This window comes from Heteronotia binoei, chromosome 1 (assembly GCF_032191835.1).
Source record: "Heteronotia binoei isolate CCM8104 ecotype False Entrance Well chromosome 1, APGP_CSIRO_Hbin_v1, whole genome shotgun sequence".
In the NCBI taxonomy this organism is placed as follows: Eukaryota; Metazoa; Chordata; class Lepidosauria; order Squamata; family Gekkonidae; genus Heteronotia; species Heteronotia binoei.
The window spans coordinates 7,449,376-7,476,007 of NC_083223.1; the positions used below are offsets into that span (position 1 = coordinate 7,449,376).

The 26,632-nt window shown below is 44.1% G+C and overlaps 1 protein-coding gene across 1 annotated transcript in view; it reads left to right on the forward strand.

Annotated features, from left to right (window-relative positions):
• The window catches only part of EHBP1 (EH domain binding protein 1), a 527,871-nt gene that overhangs the window by 363,881 nt on the left and 137,358 nt on the right, over positions 1 to 26,632 (forward strand).

Consider the following 26,632-nt stretch of genomic DNA (forward strand, 5'->3'; position numbering starts at 1 on the left):
CTCCGAAGAGTCTCAGAGCGGCTCACAATCTCCTTTACCTTCCTCCCCACAACAGACACCCTGTGAGGTGGGTGGGGCTGAGAGGGCTCTCACAGCAGCTGCCCTTTCAAGGACAACCTCTGCCAGGGCTATGGCTGACCCAAGGCCATGCCAGCAGGTGCAAGTGGAGGAGTGGGGAATCAAACCCGGTTCTTTCAGATAAGAGTCCACACACTTAACCACTACACCAAACTGGCTCTCCTACACCAAACTTTGTGTTTTTAACCACTGCCCCCCAGCTAGATGTAGCTCTGCTCACCGTACCCCATTCCATTGTCTGAAAAAAATCTGCGTGCACACATTCTGAATAAAACTTTGTTGGTCTTAAAGGTGCTACCAGGCTCCTTCTTTGTTCTATTAGAAAGAAAATTATCTCCTCGTATCTGACGAAGGGAGCTTTGATTCTCAAGAACTTATACTCCAAAAATCATGTTGGTCTCTGAGGTGCTACTGTACTACTGAGAGCCAGTTTGATGTAGTGGTTAAGTGCTCAGAACCGGGTTTGATTCCCCACTCCTCCACTTGCAGCTGCTGGAATGGCCTCGGGTCAGCCATAGCTCTGGCAGAGGTTGTCCTTGAAAGGGCAGCTGCTGTGAGAGCCCTCTCCAGCCCCACCCACCTCACAGGGTGTCTGTTGTGGGGGAGGAAGATATAGGCGACTGTAACTGCTTTGAGTCTCCAATTCAGAGAGAAGGGCGGGGTATAAATCTGCAGTTGTCGTCGTCGTCTTCTTTTTCTTCTTCAAATCTAGCTGATCCTCTTGTATTGTAGCATGGGGAGATGGACCCTGTTGGGAAATGACCCGGTCTTCTTCAGGCACCACGATCAGCACCAACACTGTGATCGTGTCAGTATGGTATTCAGAATGTTAACCTTCAGGGAACGTTTTCCTTTTTTTTTTTGGCGAGGGATCCTTGCATATGAGCTCCTTCTCGCTGTAAAGGATTCTGGAGCATTGTTTATAGGGCAGCAATTCAGTTCTCATGGAGCTCTTCTCACGCTGAAAGAGTGTGCCTCCTCCCATACCTGAGAAATAACTACAGAGAAACTGTGTTCAATGTTGCTACAAAATCATGCAAATAAGAACATAAGAGAAGCCATGTTAGATCAGGCCAATGGCCCATCCAGTCCAACACTCTGTGTCACAGAAGGACATAAGAGAAGCCATGATGGATCAGGCCAATGGCCCATCCAGTCCAACATTCTGTGTCACACAGCGGCCAAATATACACACACACACACACACACACACACACATTGTGGCTAATAGCCACTGATGGACCTCTGCTCCATATTTTTATCTAGCCTCCTCTTGAAGGTGGCTATGCTTGTGGCCACCACCACCTCCTGTGGCAGTGAATTCCACATGTTAATCACCTTTTGGGTGAAGAAGGACTTCCTTTTATCCGTTTTAACCTTTCTGCTCAGCAATTGCATCGAATGCCCACGAGTTCTTGTATTGTGAGAAAGGGAGAAAAGGACTTCTTTCTCTACCTTCTCCATCCCATGCGTTATCTTGTAAACCTCTATCATATCACCCCACAGTCGACGTTTCTCCAAGCTAAAGAGCCCTAAGCGTTTCAACCTTTCTTGGAGCCCTAAGCTAAAGAGCTTTCTTGGAGCCCCAAGCTAAAGAGCCCTAAGCGTTTCAACCGTTGTTGATACAATATCAACAACGCATAACAAACCAATAACAAGTATCAAAAGTTCAAAAGACTCAGTTATAAACCACGTCCTTGAAATGCGGCAGAAAATCCGCTTCCTGGTATTTTGCTGGTAATATTCCCGAATAGGTATAATCTGATGTAGAGAAGTGTCCTGAGATATGCAACACGGTTTCCAGATGTCTTGGCATGTTTCATAGCATAGCCCTTCATCAGGCAGTCGTATTCCACTTAAGGAGAATTCTGTTGGTCTTATTATTCACACTCATACAAGAAAATTCCTGAGCTTGAATTTTGTGAAGCTGCATGGCTGTAAGAATGTATTAATTGGGACCCCGGAAGGAAAATTTTCTTGTATGAGTGTGAATAATTAGACAAATAAAATTATCTTCTGTGGCCCCGGAAGGTAGGACCAGAACCAATGGGTTGAAATTAAATCAAAAGAGTTTCCGGCTCAACATTAGGAAGAACTTCCTGACCGTTAGAGTGGTTCCTCAGTGGTACAGGCTTCCTCGGGAAGTGATGGGCTCTCCTTCCTTAGAGGTTTTTAAACAGAGGCTAGATGGCCATCTGACAGCAATAAAGATCCTGTGAATTTAGGGGGAGGAGTTTGTGAATTTCCTGCATTGTGCAGGGGGTTGGACTAGATGACCCTAGAGGTCCCTTCTAATTCTGTGATTCTATGATTCTATTTTTAAGTGAAATAAGACTGCCTGAGGAAAGGCAATGCTCTGAAACGCGCCAAGAGATCTGGAAATCGCATCATATATCTCAGGAACATAAGATTATACCTATTTGAGAATATTACCAGCAAAATACCTGGAGGAGGATGAGAGATGTAGAGACCCAAGGGGGGGGGGGAATGGAAAAATTTGGGGAAAAGCCCGTATTTTTCCTGAAGTCTTTTTTTGTGTTTTTTTTCCGAAAAATTGAAGAAAAGAAAAAAATTGATTATGGAACGTTTTATTCTAACATGATGAATAAGATATTTTAAGACAAGGTGTTCAAATATTTTCCAAATCATTTCTAAAAAAATATGTATGGTATCAGATTATTCTAATTTCTGTGCACTGAGGACAAGCAAATCCTAGTTCAGACCCATTCATTGAAACTTAGTCCTACTCTCCCTTCTATACACTTCTCCCCTCTTCAATTCTTTTTATGAGAATGAGTTTTTTTATTTTTATTTAATACCGTGGAGCGGAAATATGAATAATTATTACTTCTGGATTTTTAAAAATTGTATTGTGGAAGGTTTTTTGTCTGTTCCACATAAACTAGTAAACAGTTCGGGAGATTGTTGCTTCATTCGTTATAATTACAAATAAATATTATTTAAAAAGTAAATTCTGTTTGTAATAATTGTTTGGCTACACTATATTTTTAATATGCTAGTTGTGATAATTTCATACCAAGTAAAATTGTCCATAGTCACATTTTATGTTCCTAAAGTAACAGAATGACTTTCAATCTGGAAAAGAAAAAAGAAGTGCTAATGTAGCATTTTTTTGTTCAATTTTTCCAAAAATTTCCGTTCCCCCCCAGAAATTTTACATCTCTGAGGAGGATTTTCAGCCACATTTCAAGGACATGGTTTATAACTGTGCCTTTTTGGACTTTTGATACTTGTTATTGGTTTGTTAGCCGGTTTGGTGTAGTGGTTAAGTGTGTGGACTCTTATCTGGGAGAACCGGGTTTGATTCCCCACTCCTCCACTTGCACCTGCTAGCATGGCCTTGGGTCAGCCATAGCTCTGGCGGAGGTTGTCCTTGAAAGGGCAGCTGCTGTGAGAGCCCTCTCAGCCCCACCCACCTCACAGGGTGTCTGTTGTGGGGGAGGAAGGTAAAGGAGATTGTGAGCCGCTCTGAGACTCTTCGGAATGGAGGGCGGGATATAAATCCAATATCTTCTTAGAGCCCCTTGGCGCAGAGTGGTAAAGCTGCACTACTGCAGTCGGAGCCCTCTGCACACAACCTGAGTTCAATCCCAGCGGAAGCTGGATTCAGGTAGCCAGCTCGAGGTTGACTCAGCCTTCCATCCTTCTAAGGTTGGAAAATGATTACCCAGCTTGCTGGGGGGGGGAGTGTAAATGACTGGGAAGGGCAATGGCAAACCACTGTGTAAAAAGTCTGCCATGAAAACATTGTGAAAGCAACGTCACCCCAGAGTTGAAAACTATTGGTGCTTCACAGGGGACTTACTTTACCTTTTTACTATTGGTGTTATGTGTTCTTGATATTGTATGAATATTATTTGCATGATTTTGTAGCAATATTGAACACAGTTTCTCTGTAGTTATTTCTCAGGCTTTTCACTACTGCCCTCCTATACCTGGTACCCTTCTGCAAAGTCAGTTCAGAGGCGAAAGAAGATGAGTACTGATAGGCAAGCAATTCTTTCAGGGATTATTGGCCTTCCCTTTGCGGAAACGTGCTAAGTTTTCAGTGGCCCTCAGGGTTCCCTGAACAAAATTGGAAGAAAACGTGTGAATGAGGGGAAGAGAAATGGGCAGAGGAAAGGGTCAAATGCCTCTTTTAAATGTAATGCCTGTTTTGCACTTTTTCAGGGTACAAGGGAAAAAAATGTACCCCCACGTTTAACAAGTTTATATTTCCAGTTTTGATACACATCTGCGGAGGGTGGGAAATACCATCTTTGAGGTTTTAAAGGGTTGGGACAAGATAATCAACAAAAAATAATGATCTAGATCAGGGGTGTCAAACAATGTGGCCTGAGGGCCAGATCAGGCCCCTAGAGGACTCCAATCAGGCCCACGAGCAACTCATCTGCTTCCTTCTCTCTCTCTCTCTCTCTCTCTCTTACTTCCTTCTGCATCGCAGTTTGCTTTGCCAGGCTTGTTCAATCGCACAGGAGCTACAGAGCAAAGCCTCTTTTTTCTCCATTGACTGACCAGCCCATGAAGCAACTTATGTACAAAAGCTCACAATGCCCAGCCATTTAATGTTTTCCCCTGGGTCTCAGGCTCAAAGCATTGACCACAAGATTTCTGTAATGAATATCAATCACTCTCAAATAGGTTTGCAACTTACAGACATATGCCTGAACAGCATACTCAAGCTTACTACAGCACAGACACTGTCTCCAGATTTTGATGCAATAATTCAGAGCAAGAGGTGTCAGTTATCAGAAACAAATAAACCTAATATTGCAAGGGTGCTAATCTTTTAAGCATGTTTTATTTTAAGTTTTTAAAAATCTATAATTGTGTTTGTCCGTGTCCTTTATAAAATGCATATCTCTGCTACCTGGCATTACATTTTATGACACCCATGGCTCGGCCCGACAGGGTCTCATTTATATCAGATCTGGCCTCATAACAAATGAGTTTGACACCCCCAATCTAGATAGATGTACCCTTATCAACTGAGAAGTATTGCAAGAAGTACACAGGAGCACAGGGAGTATGTTTGTGAAGTTCACTTGGAAGGCATTTTTTCTATTGCTGTCTAATAGAGCCAGTTCGGTGTAGTGGTTAAGCGCATGGACTCTTATCTGGGAGAACCGGGTTTGATTCCCCACTCCTCCACTTGCACCTGCTGGAATGACCTTGGGTTAGCCATAGCTATCGCAGAGGTTGTCCTTGAAAGGGCACCCTCTCAGCCCCACCCACCTCACAGGGTGTCGGTTGTGGGGGGGAGAAGATATAGGACATTGTGAGCCACTCTGAGTCTGTGATTCAGGGTGTAAACCTGCAATTCTTCTTCTAAATCAAAGGATGTGTTTCTGTTGTATCTAATTCATACTTAATAAGAACCTTGAGCGCTTGGTGTTGTTATATCACTTAACAGCTCCGCAAATCAGAAAGGATGGGTTATTTTCCAGGTCAAAGTGGGACATTTTTCAACACGCAAAGCAATTGTTTCCATATGAAATGGAAACAATTCCTAGTGGTTTTCATCAACAGAGTATTGCAGCTTCCCAAGAAAAATGTCTTCTAAAACCCTCTTAACAAGCAGATTGGGGGGGGGGGGGCAGGGGAGAAGAATAATTAAACTATAAGAAATATTTTACAGTTTTAAAATTCCCTGTAAAACGATGTCTTTTCTGAGTCTGGCCAACATTTTAGCCTCTGTAGCACTATCACTCCTGAAGGTATTTTTGGTACTGCATTTTATGTCAACCTTGCCCCCACCCAACCTCCCAAAAAACTGTAAACCACAGCTCAAATATACAAGTGGTATTTGATAAAAGGATTATTAGAATTGTTTAAATATGCGTGAAGAGAGGGAGGGAAGGAAGGAAAGAGAAAGAAAGAAAGAAAGAAAGAAAGAAAGAAAGAAAGAAAGAAAGAAAGAAAGAAAGAAAGAAAGAAAGAAAGAAAGAAAGAAAGAAAGAAAGATTGTGTGCGCAGGTGACATAGAAAAGGCTTCCCAGTGGGGTGCAATCTGCGTTTTGTGATTTAAATACATACAGTGAAGCCCTAAGAAGAGATATACCCTTCGTTAAATTACAGTTACACTGTGGTTTGCTTTACATTTTCTGGGCACAAGAAAGGCTGTTTCTCCTCGTCCTCGTTAAGCCATTTCGTAAGAAGCCCTACCAAGTTTCTTAATTGCCAGGATTCAAACGATCAGAAACTCCACCCCCACCCCCTCTCCTGAGAAATAAGGATATGAGGGGAATCAGCCCAGCCTTTGGCCAATTAAACCTTCAAGAGGTTTTGTCCCTTTCTAAATACATTGAAGGGGTGGGACTAGATGGCAACTTTGGTCCTTTGATCATAATTGGGAAACATTGATTTGGGTAGCGGGGAGGACTCAACCGTCACGCTGATTATTATGACCAGATGTAGCGATAGATAGGATCACCAAATCGACCTTTCGATGTCACAAAAGAGGCAGTGGCCTTCTAATTGTTAAAAAAAAAAAAATTGAACGTTATTTTGGTAAGCACTGGTAACTTTATTCACTGTTGGCCGCATTTGTTTTCTCTGTGTGCCCCTGAAGAGCTGTAAGTTGATAAGGGTATTCACTATATTATTTAAATAATAACAAGTTTGGCAGCTCTTTCAGTGGCCAGGCCGTGCTGGGGAATCCAAAGGCCTACAACAAACCGATTTTAAAATGCCTGACGAAAACACTAAGCTGGGTCTAATCAGATCTAGTTTCGTCGAATAAAAGAACGAACCGGCTTTCTACTTCACATTAGTGTTACATAAAAGCGGGCGGGGGGGGGGTAAATTTCTCTCATGTTGAAGTTTTAAACAGGTTGACCGTATGCCTGCACAATGAAGAAACCAAACCCTCGTAATGCCTTGTGTTAAGGCCAGTCCAGATGACACACAAAATATGGCACACGCTTTTAAGTTCCTCAAAGAAGGAGAAAAGCGAAAATTCCAAGTCCCGGTCTTTGAGCCCTGTCATTGCCAGCCTTGGAGATCTGAACCTGAAAGTTTGCTCTTTTTTTCCCTCCATTTTTAATTTTTTTTTTTTTTTTTGGTACCGTCTGCCTGATGAAGGGTTCTGAAGAACCCTGAAGCTTGCGTAGTGTTTTGTGTTGTTGGGAGATGGCTCCAAATAAAAGTTATTTAAATGAGGTTAGTTTCTTTTCCTGGATTTTGTGTGGGCCAATATGGCTGTCCTCACCTTTTTCTTATACCTTTGATGTGGACCGTCTCTGTTTGTGAGGAGGGAGAGACAACTTCAGAGCACAAGTTTTGGCATATACAACCATGGCACGTGAGACGGAATTATAATTTCTCTTGCTTCGTTTTTGAAAGTCGCTCAGGCTCTATAATTAAAACGCTCTGCCCTCTTCATAACTACCAAGGAAGCAAGTTGTTGTGGAGTTGGGATTCGTTTTAGAATTAAGTAAAATTGTTAATTCTACAGCTGATCTTTTTACACTTACTAAGGATATGTCCTAAATGTTGTCACTTCTTTTTTTGTAAATTATAATTTCAATTAGTCTGTTGTCCGTTTTATGATGCTGTAGTACCAGAAAAAAGAGTAAAATGCCCCATCAAAAATGTCAACGGGTTGTTTGGCCAAGCAGAAAAGCACTAGCCCAGTTCAAGAACTTAAATGTTTTCTTGTTGCCTGGTCATAAAGACCAGCTGTGAAGCCATCTCTATTTCAGAAAGATCATTTCTGTACGAAGCTGATGTTTTTTTCTCTTTCTCTCTCTTTTTTTTTTTTTTAGCACCGGGGATACCCTTTTTCCTACTGCTGCTAATGACCATAAATGTTTTTGCGTGGCTGTTTTTCAATTCATCCCAGGATGATATCAACATTACTTAGAGCCACCCGTTTCATAGCCCCGTTCTGTTATTTCTCAGCATGCACAAGGGTAGAGTTAAAATCTTTATTCATTTCATTTTAAAATGTTCCTTTTGTTCTCCTTATCGTGTTTCTGGCTTTCCCAAGGATATATGCCTTGAACGGGGGAAAGAAGTCACATGTGCATTACTAATTGTGTGCCATTGTATTTTCAGTTCCAAGTGGTGGCACTGTGAAGCCACTAATTCTCTTTGCTTCACTTGATGTAAAATAATCTGAGCTTCTTTGATAGCACTGAAACAGTATTAATTGTTTTGTACATTTCTTGGTCACTCTTCTTGGGTGGTCTTCATAATCTATTAGAACTTTCAGCCAGATTTTTGTAATGTCATGCCTCCAGCGGCGATTAAATTGGTAATTAATGAACAGTCTTTGGCAATGTAAACCACATCCCGTTAATTTTCCTTCCCTCTTCCTCCTCGCCCCCTCCCTGGTCCGAATTTTTTTTCTTTTTTAAAAGTTGTCGTCTCTGTCAGAAAGCATTGCGCCACCTGGCTTCAGCCCCTTGGCATCAAACTACAGCGGCTGGGTTTTTGCAGCCATTAGTAGATCAGAGCAGTAATTTCACAGTATTTTGGTCAGGGTAATTATAGTACCAAGTACTAAGTAGAGTTGGGAATTTCACACAAGAAGTCCAGAAATACCAGGTGAGCTTCCTTGTGTTCACTGGGTCGTTATGATTAGTTTAATTGGGCTTTGTTTGATTTTAGCCGCAGGGATTCTTTGTGCCGCTGCCGCACAGTGACTTTCCACTTTAGGGTTTCTGACAGGAACTAGGGCAAAAATGAACCCTTTGAAGTGGGACCCTTCAAAACATCAACTTAAAAAAAAAAAAAGAAGAAGAGGAAGAGGGAAGAAGAAGGTCTTAATGTAAATAGTCGAACAGAGCTATCCTCCAGAAAGTACTTTTTTTTAATGTGTTAGGAATATTGAAAGTGTGATGTTAATTGTGGATTTTTATGTTTGGTTCTTCAGTACTCCATTGTTAAGAGAAACAAATAATAGAATTGGATGGTTAGGTACTTGATGTATCAAAAGCCCAAGTCAGAATTTCTTAGACCTGAATCATCAGTGTTTTAGATTCTCTTTCCCCTCCCCACCCCCAGAAAAAAATGTAGTGGAATTTATCCTGTATCCTATATATTGAGAGTCTTGAATGTCTTTTGTTATACAGAATTTATAACAGAAGACTGACTGACTTTTTTAAAAGGTGTATTAGCCTTCTTTCTCCCTTTCAGAACTCAAGGCGGCTTACAATATTTTTTAAAAAGTTATTTTAAAAAATACAATAAAAACAACAATTGCAAAACCCATAAAAATCATAATTCAAAAAACTCCAGTTAGGACTGCCGATACTGGAAGGCCAAATCAATCAAATGTAGTCCTCGATAAAACTGTCTTCAACTTCATTCTGTGATATAATTATAACTTGCTTGATATAAGCCTACCTCAAAAAGAGTTTTCTTAAATAACGAATCTTGACGTCAGAATGATACGAAGCCTCTTATGGGGGGGGGGCGAGAATTAGCTGTGGAGGCCTGCAGGTTGTTCTCAACCAACTTAATGCCTCACGTGTCATAAAGCAATAAGGGAAAGGTATTCGTCCTCCTGTGACTGGCCAGAAGTACCCTTGGCTTCAGCAGCAATTCAAAAGAGCCACTGGCCTGCTGCTTTCGGCATGAAAAGGGTGTCCTCCCTGGTCACTTGTTCTTGGAAGCCTTAATGAAACCAAATACTTTGCGGCGAGTTTGGGCCTAACCATTGGGGTGTTTCACGCAGCCTTGTCAGTTGATGTTCATGAATTGACTTGAGCGGAGATCAAAGTGTTTCTCAAAATGGAGAATCTGTGAGAGAGACAGCTCCTTCAATTGCTCCACGAGAACTAATCAAGCCATCAGTTCTTTATGCACTCTACGTGCCTTTAGAATTTAATACCCAACGGTTTGTCAGGACAAATTGAAAAATTTTCGAGCTTTGTGTTTACCGCCTCCACAGCCCAACTTCAAATAAAATCAGCAGTAATGCACGAGGGTTTCATTCTCTTCCCTCCATCCCCAGTATGTGTGTCTATGTTTATAGGGATAAAAAAATATACTAGGGTACAGTATAAATACCTACTTAGTACTGTGACGAGGATAATTTATGATCTGGGGAAAGAATGTTAAGGAAGGGAACTGGTGAATGACTGTTGGAGACCCCAGTGCCTTGTTAAAGATCCAGGTTTCGGGTATAAGAAAAACAAAACCTCCGCAATAGTTTTGCCGTTTTATTATTTTGATGGTTAATTCACTTTCTCAGAAGACACTTCAAATTGGTTTTCCAAATACGGTTTTTCCAAGGATAAGCTTGAACAGAATTATAGGGGGGGAGGGGAGAAACTCTCATATGTCCTCTTTCTTTTTAAATTGATATTATTTGGGGGGGGGGGAGGAAGGGATGAGAATAAGGCAGGTTTTTTCTATTTCAGAAGCAATTTTTAAAGGATTTAGGCTTATTTAGCCTGAAGGTGTTCGCACTAATGAGAACACTTAAGTTACGTTGAAGCGTTGATTAGGCAGCTCATCTATCAACTGGAGCATGACAGTTTATTGTATTTTTGGTACGTTATGTCGTAAATGAATATACCTCTTTTATCACTTGCTGGTGCCCTCCTTCACTCTGAAATTATCCGCTGCCTTCTCAAACTCAGTCACAATGTGAAGCACTGGGTTCAAATTGGAGGAGACTTATTGTTTTCCTTATCTGTCATTGGGGAAAGAAGGTGTCAGAGGTGTGGTGTGACTTTCATTTCAGCGATCTGCATGGGCGTTAATTGAAAGGCCCTCTCTCCTATTATTCCAAACCTGCTTGTTTGTTTGTTTGTTCATTTCAAAGAATGAGTTTTGGGCTAAAAAACAATTCAGTTAACACTGTTTTCTATAAACATTGCAGTTAAACTGTCTGTTTTTAGTGGCGTTGGAAAATATAAAACCTTAATTATTTCCCAAACTATTCTGGGCGGGGAGGGAGAAAGTAAATGGCTCATCATAACTTCTCTTTTTTTTGACATTTCTAACGTTTTTAAAAAAGGGAAATTTGAAAATGTTGCCACCAGCCTGTGCTGGGAGCAGCCTGTAACAACAGTTTTAAGAAAAGCTTTCTGAACTATTTGACAAGATTTCTCCGTCGCGAGGTCATATGCTGTAGCCTCTAAGCTATTCCTTCCTATCAGTTCCATTATCACCTGCCTCTGAGTCTCCAATATCATCGGTAAGCACATGCAGAATCATAATTATGCCATGTACAAGTTCTTTGATAACATGTACAGTTTTCTTCTTAATTCTTTATCAAATGCATTGATCGTGGCATGTGTGCATTGATCCGGGTCCGCCATCTGGCTGTGTGTGATAAGCACAGTGGCATCTTTGCATTTCCACTGTCATTCATGGCGCTACAATTTGGCTGCAGGGGAGTAGTGCCTGGGATTAGCCCTGTTCTGCTACTTACTTGCATTTTAAGTTGACACCTCTACAGCGGCTCAGACCACATTACAAACTGAAACACATACGCACGACTTAGTGATGTGACACTTCTCAATAAGCTTACTCCACTAGCTACTCAACAATCTGTAATTGGATTTGTAGGAATAACAGCAAAAGATTTCCTAAGAATTGCTAGGGACAGAAGGTGAAGTTTTCTCATTATTGGCAAAAGGCTAGGTATAGATCCTAGGCGATTGGTATTTTCCATTAAAAACACACTGCCAGCTGTTTGGCGGGGTATTTTTTTTTTTAACACGCGCACACACACATAAAAATAGAAACTGTGAAAACCATGGAGCCTCTACTTTGTCCTTTACATTTTGATCGCGTGTAAGTAGATGGGGCTTTCTTCTCCCCTCGATAAAACTGAGAGAGGGGAGCGTGGGCGGAGGGTGGGGGAGAACAACTTTCCCAAAACACATTCTGAAGTTCTCTTTGTATTGTTGGGATTTGAGGAAAGGAGGAGGAAAAGGGCGTGAGCAGATAAGCTAGCAACGGTTCCTCGAGAAAGAAAAGCGTTCTCTCTAGGAACTGGAGAGAGGAACTGAAAATCTCTAAATTGTGAAGAGACTTCCCATATCAACAGTGCAAAAGGAAGGTTTGCTGATGCTCGTAAAGCAGTGGACAAGCTTGTTTCAGAACATGGGTCCTATTTTCCCCACCTTTCCCACCCACAAAATCATTTACATGAGCGCCAGCCCCTTAAGTAGAGATCTACAACTTTTAACTCCTCAGTTGAGTAGACAGCTTAAGTCCTCCTTTGCATCAAGAATCACATTTAGACAAAAGAGAGGGAATGATTTCTGGAAGGCATTTTAGCATAGCCTCCCCCCCCTTTCCCCCCCTGAATTATATAGGTTTTAGATGATAAGACCTATGATCAGGGGGGCATGTTGATTCTGTGCCTTGTACAGTTCTGAGCACACAGCAGACGCTGAGTAACTTTAATATATACTTTAATGCCAGCGTAATCACCCTATAATGATTATGGGTTTATAAATGCTTATCCATCTCTTTTACTTGTGTACTCGGCTTCATGGGCAATTATTCATATGTGAGCTGAAACCTGCGGCGGGGGGGGGGGAGCACACAAACCTGAAGATGAAGTTCAGGTTTTGTTTTTTTTTAATATTTCCCTTTTTGTTTGGTCTCCTCCGAGAAGGATTGTTATTGGTTGATCGCTCCCCCTGAATGGAAGAGAACAAAAGTGACCAACCATGTCCCCCCCCCTGAAAAAGGGCCATTTCCACATCTGTCCTTGCAAACAACAGATGCTACTGTTGATGTTCTGTAGGACGGAGTGTGATGTGGCGTACAGTAAGAAGAGGTGGGGGCTACCAAAGGTTAAGTGGGTTGAATCGTATTTATCTGAATAGAACTCTGGGGCTGTTTTGCGGAACGCTCCAACGCAAATACCTCGGGTTCACTTTGACGTTACTTTTTTTAAAAGGGGGGGTGGCGAGTTTCTTTACTTTAAATACTTGAACTGTGCTAGACCTTTACTTCTTCACCCCCCCCCCTTCCCTGAGAAAGATGTATTTGTACCAGATTAGAAAAGCTAAACTGTTTCTTTACATTGAATAAATCAGCCTGTCATGACAAATCTATCTCCTTCCGCATGAGCGGGTGCCAGTTCGACTTGCTCCTTTTTAGGCTCACACTGGGCTTTAAGCCGGATCCCGGTGCATGACTGGCAGTGTATTTTGTTGGGCCAGATCTAAGGAGCCAGGGAGCGTTGAGCTCCTTTTTTGCCACAAAAGAGCAGCCAGACAACCAGCAAGAGGCCTTGGATGTAACACAAGGTGATGCTTACTTAGTCAGCTGTTCTCCCCCCCCCCCCCCCGCAGCCCCTTATAGGTCTTTTTAAAATAAACTAAAAACTTATCACTTTCAGAATGAAAAGAGGAATTAAATTATCACATGGGCCATCTTTCCCAGAACGGCGTTATTCTCTCTGCCAGTAATACCATGCCAAATCAAAAAGTAAGATTTCTCGAAAGATACTCCCTTTTCTGACTTGGTTGGGTGTTAATGTTTTTTCCTCAGTGGTTGTAATTATTTTACTTAAGACACAGCGTGAGCAGAGAAAAGACGGTTTTTTTAGGTTCTGGCTCAAATAGTTCAAGGCATCTTGCTTTAAAAATATCTTTTTAAAAAAAGTTTGCTTCATCTCGCTTAAAAACAAAACAAAAGAACTTTCATTCTGTAAGGCCCATTGCACAAAAAAGCGATACAAAGTGTGTGCTAATGAATTGCCCATCAGAGTAAGAAGCTCCCTGTTCATTAATAATGTGAAGATATTTTCCAATTATATAATTGATTAAGCTACACATACATGTTTATCCCGTTATCAGCTGTGAATGTAGAAAAAGTGTTCCTATTTCCCCTTGTTGGCTGCCTCTTGTTTAGACTTGTTTCTACAAGTTAAAATCCCAAAACAGTCTCCTCCTTTGTTTTCCATCAGGGATGCCCAGAATTTGGCAACTGAGATTTGGTTCGCTCTACCTGTGTATTTTTCTGAGCTATCTGGAAGCTCGGCGCAGCTTGCAAAAAAAAAAAAAACCCACAAAAGTGCCAACTCCCTAGAGTGATCAAAGATTTAATCTGACCAGATGGGGCAAACTTGAGAAAGATTTTTGACTTTCCACTCTGTTTTGCAACCCGTGCCGCCCCCTGCCTCTTCCCCCCCCCCACCCGCCCCCGGTATTTCTGGGTTTGAGAAGGCAGAGAGATCAGGCCGTCCCCAGAGAATCGAGCAGGTGTGGCCATTGGCAAGTGTGGCTAGCTATATTATCGACTAACGTAAGGGAAGTTTGTGGAGATCTCCTAAACACTTTTAACGTTTCGGCCCAAATCCTGTTTATGCAAACAAGACCTGATCTCCAGCTCACAGGTTTTTTTAAGAAAAAAAATCAGCATGTCCAAGCTTTAGAGATCTTGCAATTCCCCCCCCCACCCCCTTTTAATTTTTTCCCCCTTCTCCTTTGTTCTGTAGCATGTGAATAGGTACCTTTTGGTAATCCTCGCCTCTGGATAGGCACAGAATTCTTTCTCCTTCTAAATGGCTAATAACAGAGCCGTTCTTCCTGTCTGATGATGGCAGTCAGGTTCTTTTTCTTAGCGGGATTATGTAATTGGGGCATGTCATGGACAATTTTGAGAGTTAGTGCTCTCTGTTCGGCGCTTTCCACGTTATGCAGAGTTATATTTTCATTTTCATGTTAACACACTACCGCTGATTATGGAAGACGCTTTCAGGTCTGTACCCCGAAGGATGGAAGAGAATTTTCTGCCGATCACATAAAATAAATGTAAATGAATAGTGTGCGAGGGTGTATAAACTTGTATGAGACCACCAGAAATTATGAAAAGCAATTTGAAGTCTCAGAGGCAGCGGGTGGGGGGGGGGGAATCATGTTTGTGAAGTGGCAAAATGTTGCTTTAGCAGGACGGGGTGTGTATGTTTTTTGGCCTTTAAATGGACAGCATTCTTCAGTTATTTCATGGATAGGTTAATAATCTCAGCAACCGCCCTGACAATTTCTCGCATTCCAGTTCACCTTCTCAAATCTGCAGCACTGTTTTTTGTTTTTTTTTTTTTGGGGGGGGGGGGTTGGCCAAAGTTAATGTCAGTCACTGACATGCGGCGGCCACTACAAAAAGGACCCCCTAACGGCAGCCATTTTTATTTGCTTCTTAAGATGCAAAGGCCGCCGAAAGAACAATTGGATAAAGTTGAGGATTGGAAGGGCTTGTTTTTCTTGTTCCTGTGAAATGAAACTTTTGTTCTTTTTTTTTCCTTCCCCTCCCTTCCCTCCTTCTTCCCTGCTTCTTAAAAACAGAAGTCTTGCGGGGGGGGGGGGGGAGGCTGTAACTGTGTCAAAGCCGTTGGGATGCCAGTGCTGATCGCTTTAATTACTAAGGCTAAGGAGGATAAAATTAAAAGTAGCACCGTTGAAGCAGTGGAAGAAAGCTCGCCTAGATGTTGGTGAACTGTGAAATATAAAAATTGCGTACAAATACTTTTCTTACAAGAGGGGGTGGGGGGGGGGGGGACAAGGAATTACATTATTTGTTCCTGGAAGAGTTTCTCCCTTAAAGAGCGAAGTGAGCATCCATGCCTCAGGTGTTCAGGCCAGTACAAAGTGCAGGAGGAAAGAAAACAGAGTCCACTTTTTTGGTGCATCTCAGAAATACAGCAAAGAAACATGGAATGTTTATTAATATATTTTTTCCAGATAGGAAGGTTTGTTCGCGGGCTTCAGGGAGGGGTGACTCGAAGTGAGGGTCGAAGTGTGGGGTATGCTCACGAGAGCCAGTTTGGTGTAGCGGTTAAGTGTTCGGACTCCTATCTGGGAGAACCGGGTTTGATTCCCCGCTCCTCCACTTGCAGCTTCTGGAATGACCTTGGGTCAGCCATAGCTCTCATAGGAGTTGTCCTTGAAAGGGCAGCTTCTGGGAGAGCCCTCTCAGCCCCACCCACCTCACAGGGTGTCTGTTGCGTGGGAGGAAGTTAAAGGAGATTGTGAGCCACTCTAAGACTCTCGAGTGGAGGGCGGAATATAAATCCAGTGTCGTCGTCTTCTAAAGTTGTGAGCTACTGCATGAATTAGTGTGTTTTGGAGTCATCCTTCCTGAGCTAAGACAAAAATGTGTGAGCTTACACTAACTCAGTTTAGAAAGAACACTGATCATAACACAGTGTTATTGTTACATTTCTATCTCTGTGTTTGTATGCTGGATTTGTGTGTGTGTGTCTGTGTGTGTGTGTTTAAACAACACTGTTTCATGTGACAACATCATCATCATCACATTTTATTTGTATCCCGCCCTCCCCGCCAAAGCGGCTCAGGGCGGCTAACAACAAGAACTTAATACATACATTGTACAATAGATAACATTTTAAACTACAATTGATTAAAATCTATTAAAATTCTAAAAACAATGACATTAGTATGTTGGTGCTATAATATCGCTGGTAAGTTTACATAGCAGTTTAGCAGTTTCAGTCGGTGAAGGCCATTCGGAACAAGATGGTCTTGCGGGCCCCGCGGAACTGTTCAAAGTCCCGCAGGGCCCGCATTTCTTCTGGAAGCTGATTCCACAGCTGTGGAGCCATAGCAGAGAAAGCCCGAGTACGGGTGCTCTGGAGTTTTACCTCTTTTGGCCCGGGAATAGTCAGCAGGTTCTTCCCTGCTGACCTCAGTGCTCTCTGGGGTTCGTACGGGGAGAGACGGTCCCTCAGGTAGGCGGTGCTTTCCTCTGATCCCGCTTCAGGTCATTGTCTGACTGTGGAGGTGGGGAATAAAAATAAATAAATAAATAAATTTTAAATTTATACGCCGCCATCCCCGACGAAGCAGGCTCAGGGCGGCTTACAAGACTTAGTACTTCGTACTATGATACAACAATAAAATTCAAAGCAGTAACAGTTCAAATGCAATTACATATAAAACAGCGTTTAAGTTAATAATTTTAAAACCACAATGTAACATAATATGGGGCTTCAGTCTCGATGTGCGTATAAAGATAGTTTTTATGTTGATGTAATGGTTCCACCTTAAAAAGCCATCTGGAAGAGGACGGTTTTGCAAGCCCTACGGAACTGATTTAGGGCCCGCACCTCCTCTGGCAGCTGGTTCCACCATTGGGGTGGTGTTATCGAGAAGGCCCGCTCCCTTGTCGCTTTTAATTTGGCCTCCTTTGGCCCAGGGATTTTCAGCAGATGTTGTGAACTAGATCTCAGTACTCTCTGGGGAATATATGGGGAGAGACGGTCCCTAAGGTAGGCAGGTCCTCGGCCATATAGGGAAACGCAGAACACAATGATGATAGGTCGCTGTGTCTGTTATCATAGACGTTACCTGGGAAAGATGTTAATGAGGAGCTATGGCTCTTGCAACATCTGGTTCCGCCCTCCGTTCTGTAATCAGTAGATCAGATATTATGAGTGCTGTCCAGGGGACCAGATATTTGCTGCATTTCTGCCAGACCTCATTTCATACTCTTCTTGAACTTTTTTTTTTTTGCATGAGCAAAGAAGGGTGGCCCGTGGGTGTACATATATCAACAGCACGTTGCATTCTACTCCTCCAGTAATGAATGACTTGATGAACCAACATGGATATAAGCCCCAAATGGGCCTATTCAGTTAGTTTGTTCCATGGGGACAGGGGCGGGCCTAGGAATTCAGGCGCCTTCACACCGCTCCCACAGACAAAGCCGGAGGGTGGGAAGGTGAACATGGCAACACAGAGAGACCGCCCACCACCCACCTGCTTGCCATCCTTCTGCCTTCCAGTGGCAGCCAGGCAGTGTGTTGCCTCTCTGTGCTTTGCCGTGCCACCACACACGCCCTCCCCACCTTCCGGCTTTGCCCACAGGGGCAGTGGAAGGGGGCAGGTGGTGGGGTGGAGTGGACTGGACGCCACAGAGGAGGCGGGGGGCGCACAGCCTCTTCCTAATTTCCAGTGCTTCTCCCCCCTAGGCAATATCAGTCGCCCTGGATGCAGGAATGAGGGGAGGGCCCAATCCAGTGCCCACGTACTAGGCAGCCACCTAGGTTTGCCTAGTGAATGGGCCGCCTCTGCAGGGGAAAACCTTAACCTGCTGTTTAGTTTCTATTTTTGTTGAGCTAGGTTTTGTAGCAGGTTGTTGTTATTTAATCTCCAAATTATGGTTAACGATGATGCCTGAATTGACTGAAGTGTTACTACCCTACATGACCACTCACCATATGGAGGAGATAGTTGGAAGAGAGAGAGGCAGCAAGAAAATAAACCCAGGTTTATGTACAAACTGAGATTTGTTACTTACATCTGGTAAATTAACCAGAGTTTGTTGCCTGAACCCTGGTTTAACCAAAACACAATTTATTGTGAGGTCTGAGTGCAGCCAACAGAACAAGTGATCCAATGTGTACTATATTTATTTCTATATCTCCTTGATTATCCTGGCTTGGATCTTATACCTTGTTTCTACTAGCAGTTCTCTTAATCCGTTTCAGAGACAGTTCTTCATCACCCCATTCGTTCCAGCGAGATCTGGAGAACCGGATTTCATTCCCACTCCTCCACATATTTATTTATTTATTTTATTCAATTTTTTAACCCGCCCTTCCCGTAGGACAGGCTCAGGGCGGGTTTACATCATAATAACAATCAACAATAAAAACAATAAAAGACCAATTTAAAAATATAACATCTAAAACTACAGAATGACTAAAATGGCAGGTTCTGCCTCACAGACATGACCAGTTGTCCAGGTCCAGCAGATCTTACAGCACTGGAATGGAATGAAAGGGGGAGGCCGGTAACGAGTGACGTCCACTGCCTCATTTGAAGGAGCTCTGTTTTACAGGCCCTGCGGAACTGGAGCAGATCCTGCAGGGCCCGGATCTCCAGGGGGAGCTCATTCCACCAGGCAGGGGCCAGGGCTGAAAAGGCCCTGGCCCTTGTCGAGGCCAGACGGATGTCTCTGGCGCCGGGTATTACCAAAAGTTGCTGAGTCACTGATCGTAAAGACTTCTGGGGCTCATACAGGGAGAGGCGGTCCTAAAGGTATGCTGGCCGCATAGTCAGCTGGCTGACCTTGTGTCAGTCACAGTTCTCTCAGAGCTCCTCCTACCTCACAGGGTATCTGTTGTGGGGAGAGGAAGGGAAGGTGATTGGAAGCCACTCCAAGACTCCTTCAAGTAGGGTATGAAACCGGTTCTCCTTCTCCTCCTCTTCCTCCCCTCTTGCTGTAGACCACTTTTTGAGCATGAAGGCGCCTTTGAAATTCTGACATGGTATGGCGCATGCAACCACAGCTTCCCTTCAGTCACATAGTGAAGATCCTTGTGCTGTTGTGGTAGCTACTTTGAACACAGCCCATCAGATCTCTAGTGGACAATCAGGAGTAAACGCCCCCCCCCCCCCAGCTCTGCGCACTTGCTAAAAGCACTTGCTGGGTACCAGGAAAAGTCTTGGTGGACTAGCGGTTCTCTTCATCCGTTTCAGAGACAGTTCTTCATCACTCCGTTCGTCTTGGTGGATACCCACTGGCACCACGTGGGGTACCTCTGCTCTAGGCACTTCTCAGCTGCTTGAAAGTCTCTCATGATCGTCAGTTGCCAACCACCAGAGGAACACGAACACCTCTGTGGGTGAACAGATGTGCAAACAAAAGCAAGGCATAAGATGCAATCCCTTATCAGTTCCTGTCGAGAATGGGGGCGACCAAAAAGATGCTATGTTAAAATGAATGTGGTACGGCCATCTTTACTGGAGAAGAGTGCATGCACGACCAAGGTTACATGCCACACTGAGATTTCATGGATAGGTGAATACAGCCAGTCATTTCTACTGTCACCCCCAGATATTTTATCTATTATTTATTTACTTTAGATATATATGCTGCCCACTCCACGAGCCGACTCTGGGCGGCTAACGGTCATGATAAAAACAGTTTAAATTACAATATAAAAAAATTAAAACATATATAAACAATTTAAAAACCGCCGTGCTATAGGAAAGATTTTATAACATAGATTTTATAACATAAAATCTATGTTATAAAATCTATAGGAAAGATTTTATAACATAGATTTTATAACATAACATATCAATGTCTCAGTTCTCTATTTCTTTGTTATTCTATTAGCGATCTTACAGATATATTGTTCAGTGACAGCCTCCTTCCACGTTAGTTGTTGTAGGCCTGTCGAAAAAGTTTCTTTTTACAGGCCCTGCGGAATTGGGAGAGGTCCCGCAGGGCTCTCGTGCCTCTGGGAGAGCATTCCATAACATTGGGGCTGCTACTGAGAAGGCCCTAGTCATCCCAGCTATGGAACGTGAATGTGAGAATTACAAAGTCAGTAGCTCTTAAAGAAAATGTGTATAAGACGCTCTACCGTTGGCACATCACACCGGCAAAATTGAAGAAAATGTATCCCGAACTTTCTAACCTACGTTGGAAGTGTGACAAAGAGATTGGCTCATATTACCACGTTTGGTGGATTTGTGAAAAAAAATTAGAGAATACTGGATTGAAGTACATGAGCTCTTTTGCAAAAAAATTCCAAAACGATCATTCCCTTCAAGCCAGAGTTGTTCCTAGTAATTCTGGTACCAGATAAAATGGAAAAACAAGTGAAATATTTGGTTTTAAATATATTAACAGTTGCAAGAATTGTTTTGGCAAAGCATTGGAAGGGGAAAGAAGTGATAGCAATGGTATTAGATGTAGCGGAAGTGGATACTTTGACAGATAAATTAAGAGAAAAAAAATGATAAATACCTGGTAGATGGAATTTATTTTCCTTTATTCCGCAAATGGTTGCGGGGGTGGGGGAATATAGGAAATAAGTTTGTACTATGTGACACAGAGTGTTGGACTGGATGTGCCATTGGCCTGATCCAACATGGCTCCTCTTATGTTCTTATGTGACACAGAGTGTTGGACTGGATGGGCCATTGGCCTGATCCAACATGGCTTCTCTTATGTTCTTATGTGACACAGAGTGTTGGACTGGATGGGCCATTGGCCTGATCCAACATGGCTTCTCTTATGTTCTTATGTGACACAGTGTTGGACTGGATGGGCCACTGGCCTGATCCAACATGGCTTCTCTTCTGTTCTTATGTAGTGTTTCTGTGAATTATTTGGATGTGAATATAATTAAATATATAAATTACAAAAAAAGAAGAAGGCCGTAGCCCATGTAGAGCTTAGTGTGACCTCCCTTGGTCCGGGGATGAATAACAGATAAGGTGATCAGTTATGCTCAAAACTAGGAATGTTGCCTGGATAGCCCAGGCAAGCCTGATCTCGTCAGATCTCAGAGGCTGAGTAAGGCCGGCCCTGGCAAGTACTTGGAAGTGAGACCTCCAAGGAATACCAGGGCTGGGACACAGGGGCAGGTGATAAATGGCCCAGCCCCAATAGGGGTTGCCAGAAATCACCATGACTTCCAGGCATGCAAGCACATCCATAACACACACACACACACAAAGAAAACAAACCACAACCCCAAGAATATAAAACTTCTTAATCTATAAGGACCTCATCAGGTATGTTTGCTCTCTCTAGAGAGACAATTTGGTGTAGTGGTTAAGTGCGCAGACTCTTATCTGGGAGAACTGGGTTTGATTCCCCACTCCTCCACTTGCACCTGCTGGAATGGCCTTGGGTCAGCCATAGCTCTTGTAGGAGTTGTCCTTGAAAGGGCAGCTTCTGGGAGAGCTCTCTCAGCCCCGCCCACCTCACAGGGTGTCTTTTGTGGAGGGAAGGGAAGGTAAAGGAGATTGATACCACTCTGAGATTCAGAGCATAGGGCGGAATATAAATCCAATATCATCATCATCTTCTTCTCATGTAAGGCTGTTCTTTATAACATTATCATAACACTGGTAAAGAGGTTACTTGAGCTAACGATTTGGGAACATAAGAGACGTTCTTGCAATTAAACGTCAGCCTATCTGTCAACCTAGGGCATCATCTTTAAGTCTATATCACTCAACATTAAGTAGACCTTTTGCCGTGTGACATCATATATATCAACATAAGCATTCAGGGTAAACGTGAGGTTTTCTGTTGGCATTCTTTGACGTACGTTTTTAGGTGTCGTTTCAAGGTGAGCTCCAGTTCTTGTAACATATATTTGCCAGATACCGACGACTGCCACAGAACAGGTTGCCATATCAGTTGCCGAGCTTTAAATGGAGCCGAGTTCTTAGCCGCTGACTGCAGAGGCAAACGCTTTGTGGTTTCAATCTGTTGAGTGCCTTAACAAATATATATTTTTTGACTGGATTGTTTTTCGGTGCGCCTTTTTTTTTGGGGGGGGGGGGTGAGAAAGTAAACAAATCAAATATGCAGCCCTGCTGGAAACCTCCAAAGGCCCGAGCGGAATTGTCTTTCTAGTGTTAGGACATTAGTCGAAAAGTAAATTGAGGCGATCTGATAGAGAAGGGGGATTCTGTCAATCAGGCTCAAGATATTATGCTGTGTCCATATACTTTGTTTACTGTAGGATTTTATGAGTTGTAACCTGCCCATGCAAGCTGTTAATGAGGCTAAATCTCGGGCTGCTTGAGGATTGAATTACAGGAACACCTCTGGGCGAACGGTTATAAGAAAGAAAGTCCCATTAGGCCTGCATTCTGATGCATTCATTTGCATTTCTCCTATTGTGCCCGGGACAATGATAAGTAAATAGCTACAAACAAACAATTTACATGGAAATGGGCAAAATGTACCTAATTAGTATTTGGGGCTTGTTTTGATTAACGATTGCTTAAACGAAGCAGGACTCTTTCGGCAGAGCCGTTCCAGGTGCGAGTAATTTGGCATCTCGCTGTTCTTTGTGAGAAAATTAACTTCCTCGGTAGTATTCTTTCCGCGAACCAAAACAAGATGCATTCCATGTAGTTAAGGCCACCCGCAAATATTTCAGGATGCGCCGTAGCTATCGTTCCTGCGGGTGACTCGTTCGTTCTTTTGCCGCTGTTTGGCTTCTTATTGTGAGCAACAAGATTTCTCTGTTCGCTCTCCCTCTATTTGACATGGACGGCCCGTGGTTTCTTTAAACTGGAGCGTGGACTCCAAATGTTCCGCTTTTTGTTGCCTTGGTGGCACTGCACCAAAATAGCAGCTCTGCTGTCTTCTGACACATACCATATGTCAGTCTGTTTATGGGGTAATTGGGAAGTCCTCGGTGTCGCTTGGAGGAAACAAAGAGTCTAGCAACAGCTCAGGAGCACCATAGAAACGTTCTGCCCTCTAAAATCACAACAGGGATGTACTAACACAGACGTTCTACATGGGTGTCAAACTCATTTGTTTTGAGGGCCGAATCTGACATTTATGTCGGGTCTCATTTATGTCGGGCCAGGCCGTGTTTGCGATGGGCCTGGCCGTGTGTGTACCTATTCAAGATTAGGCAGCAAAGAGATAAACTTTATAATGGATATAGACAAACACAATTAAAGAGGGGTTTTTTTAAAAAAAAAAAAAATTAAAATAAAACATGCATTAGCACTCGCTGGACTTAAAGGTGCTTTTTAAATATTTCTTTCATGGACCCGGGGAACTGGGCAAAGGAAGCTCTGGCTCTTTCCCTCCTTCTCCAGGGGACCAGGAGGGGGGGGGAGCCTCAGCCAATGGAGAAAGTTGAGGTTTGCTGTGTAGCTCCTGTGCAATTAAGCAAGCCTTCCTAAGCAAGCAGCGATGCAGAACAAAGCAAGAGAGAGAGAGAGAAGTAAGCAGACATCAGCCAGTTGCTTGGGGGCCTGATAGAAGCTCTCCGGGGGCCTGATTTGGCCCCCGGGTCGCATGTTTGACACCCCTGTTCTACACAAAATCTTCGGAACGTTTGGGACAAATATTTCCTCCTAGGGGTACCAGCCTCCAGGTGCGATCTGGGGATTCCCTGGAATTACTACTCATCTCCAGACTACAGAGATCAGTTATTTTGGAGAAGATGGATGCTTTGGAGGGCAGACTCTGTGGCGTTGCACCCCACTGAGGTCCCTGTCCTCCCCAAATCTCCAGGAGTTTCCTAACCTTGATTTGGCAACACTATGCCCCCATCCCCTGTCATTGGCCAGGAGGGGCTCGGCAATCCTGTTTCCCCCATTGGCTGTCTCCCTTTCTAAACAGAACATGGTAGGGTTGCCAGCTTCAATTTTGGAAATTCCTGGGGATCTAAGGCTGGGGAAGGACCTCAGCAGGATGCAATGCTATAGACTCCACCCTCCAAAGCAGCCATTTTCTCAGGGGAACTGACCTCTTAAGTCTGGAGATCATTTGCAATCCCAGGACAGGGGTGGCCAAACTGTGGCTCGGGAGCCACATGTGGCTCTTTCACACATACTGTGTGGCTCTCAAAGCCCCCAATGTCCTGTCAGCTGGCTTGGAGAAGATGACATTGTCTCTTTAAAACACTTCTCCCAGCCAAGCAATCCGGCGGCTTGGAGAATGCTTTTAAAGTTGCTTTCTTTCCACGTTCCCTCACCCCATCTCCCCCATCTATTCGGCTTCTTTCCTCCCTCCCCTCCCTCCCTCCCTCCTTCCTTTCCTTCCTTCCTTCCTTCCTCCCTCCCCTCTCTCCCTTCCTCTTTTCCTTTCCTTCCTTCCTTCCTTCCTCCCTCCCTCCCTCCCTCCCTCCCTTCTATCCTTCCTTCCACCCTCCCTCTCTTCCCTCCCATCCTTCCTCCCTCCCTTGCTCTCTCCCTTCCTCCCTCCCTCTCTCTTCTTCCTTCCTTCCTTCCTTCCTCCCTCCCTCCTCCGTCCCACCTTCTCTCCTTCCTTCCCTCCCTCCTTTCCTCCTTCTCTTCCTTGCTTCCTCCCTCCTTTCCTCCCTTCCTCCTCCCGCCTTTCTTTCCTTCCTTTCTTCCTCCCTCCCTCCCTCTCCCTCCCACCCTCCTTTCCTTCCTTCCTTCCTTCCTTCCTTCCTTCCTTCCTTCCTTCCTTCCTTCCTTCCTCCCTCCCTCCTCTCTCCTTCTCTCTCCCTCCCTCCTTTCCTCCCTCCCTCCTTTCCTCCCTTCCTCCACCCTCTTTCCTTCGCTCCCTCCTTCCCTCCTTTCCTTCCTTCCTCCCTCCCTCTTTCCTTCCTTTCCTTTCCTCCCACCCTCTCTCCCTCACTCCTTCCCTCTCTCTCTCCGTCCATCCCTCCTTTTCTTCCTTCCTTCCTTCCTTCCTTCCTCCCTCCCTCCCTCCCTCCCTCCCTCCTTTCCTTCCTTCTTTCCTTCCACCCTCTCTCTCCCTCCCACCCTCTTTCCCTCCCTCCCTCTCTCTTCATCCTTCTCTCCTTTCCTTCCTTCCTTCCTTCCTCCCTCCCACCCTCTCTCCCTCACTTCCTATCTCCCTCCCTCCCTCCTTTCCTTCCTCCTTCCTTCCTTCCTTCCCCTCCCTCCCTCCGTCCTTTCCTTCCTTCCTCCCACCCTCTTTCCCTCCCTCCCTCCCTCTCCCTCCTTCTCTCCTTTTTTCCTTCCTCCCTCCCTCCCTCCTTTCCTTCCTTCCTCCCTTCCTCACTTCCCTCCTTTCCTTCCCTCTCTCCGTATCTCCCTCCCTCCCTCTGTCTCTCCATCCTTTCCTCCTTTTCTTCCTCCCTCCCTCCCCTCCCTCTTTTCTTCCTTCCTTCCTCCCTCCCTCCCTTCCTCCCTTCTTTCCTTACTTCCTCCTTCCCACCCTCTCTCCCTCCCTCCCTCTCTCTCTCCCTCCTTTCCTCCCTCCCTCCTTCTTTCTTTCCTCCCTCTCTCTCTCTCTCCCTCCTTCCCTCCCTTCCTTCCTCCCTTCGTGTCTTACGGCTCTCAAACAGGTGACGTTCATGTCTTGTGACTCTCAAACATCTGATGTTTATTTTACGTGGTTTTTACCTGTTTGGCCACCCCCGTCCGAGGATATTCCCAGGCCCAAACTAGAGGTTATAAATCAACAATTTTATTTCCCGTTTCTGTGGAACTCTCAGGTGCCGACCAGAGATGGGCAGCCTTAAAGCTTGGTTTATCTTGCCCAGTAGCATGAGCATAATGAATTCTTGGTAGCTTCATGAAGCTTCAGGTCACTGTGACGAAGCCCTAACTGCTAAGCTACTTCATAGCTTTTGGCAAGGGACTTGGTTCGATGGTTTTGGAATTCCCAACTGCATGTTGCTCCACAGTTTAATAATACCCCAAAATTAGCAAAGGTTGGCGAGGCAAGGACTTTCCTCAGAAAGGCCGCGCTGAGCTTCCTCGGTAGGCTTGTTCTGCATCCTTGATAATTCTGTCTTCAGTAATACTCTGCCCAGTTTATCAGAGATAGACATTAGACTGGGGGTGGCCAAGCTGTTTCTCGGGAGCCACGTGTGGCTCTTTCACACACATTGCGTGGCTCTCGAAGCCCCACTGCCCTGCTGGCCGACTTGGGGAAGGCATTTTTCTCTTTTAAATGGACTCCTCCAAGCCATGCCGGATGGGCAGCTTGGAGAATGCATTTCAAGTTAAAGTTGCTTTCTTTCCACCTCTCCCTCCCTCCTCCCATCTATTTTCCTCCCTCCTTCCCTCAAACACCACGTCGTAGGGCTCTCAGACATTTGCTGTTCGTGTCTTGCAGCTCTCAAATATCTGACATTTATTCTGTGCGG